This window comes from Macrobrachium nipponense, chromosome 6 (genome assembly GCF_015104395.2).
Source record: "Macrobrachium nipponense isolate FS-2020 chromosome 6, ASM1510439v2, whole genome shotgun sequence".
NCBI classification, from domain to species: Eukaryota; Metazoa; Arthropoda; class Malacostraca; order Decapoda; family Palaemonidae; genus Macrobrachium; species Macrobrachium nipponense.
Window position 1 is genome coordinate 122,203,087 of NC_061108.1, and position 1,008 is coordinate 122,204,094.

A 1,008-nucleotide genomic window follows, 5' to 3' on the forward strand; every position below is an offset into this window, starting at 1 on the left:
GTGTGGATTTAGAAAGGGCGATGTCCTGATTCTTTGAATTTTTTTGTCGTAATTTGTTTCATTTTGAGTGCCATGATTTACAATTCCCTTGAGTGATTAATTTCATTTGTCACATCTGGTATTACTCTTTGTATGTTTAAATTTTAGTTATTAAATTAATTCTAACTTTACATTTATCAAATGCGCTTCAGTATCCCTCGATTTTATTTCATTTTACCTGTTTCAGTTTTGTGGATAGTGAATATAAATTGATCTGATAAACCTTTATTGTGTTCATACTTTAAGGTTATGCAAATAACTTTTAGAAACGAGATAACACAGCGGTCCTCTAAGGTCTGAAAATCAACCAGTGAATACTCGCATTTAGATTAGAGAGAGAGAGAGAGAGAGAGAGAGACTTGATGAGAAAGAGAGAGAGAGAGGGGACGAGAGAGGAGAGAACGAGAGAGAGAGAGAGAGAAGAGAGAGAGAGAGAGAGAGAGAAGAGAGAGAGAGAGAGAGAGAGAGAGAGAGGCGCGTACCTCTCGTATCTCGTATAGCGATTTACGATCTGAGTTCATGTCTACAAGGACTGCTCAGTAAGTGAAAATACTTGATTGTGGCACTATTCATTAATGATATTGGTGTGTTATCCTCGTTAATAATGAATTGGGTTGAGACAATTATCTCCCATTATTTTAGAAACCGCAAAGGGAGTTTTGTGGACTTGTTACGTAAGTCTTTTAGCGGTTTTTGACCAAGTAACAACGTTAAGCATATACAGTCCAATATAAGTCCATCTTTATCGCCACATAATTTTTATTTAAAGTAATGAATTCAAGACAGAATTATTCATCACAGGAAAGAAAAGTATTTTCAGTGATAGTAGACACATAGTTTACACGGCAATACAATTCAAATTTTTCTAGTTATTTAATCCTGTCACTAAAAACAGTTACTATAATGCGTTTGCTAGTTACACCAGATCGTACGGCAGCATTTACAGAAAACGAACCTCAAGTCGAATAA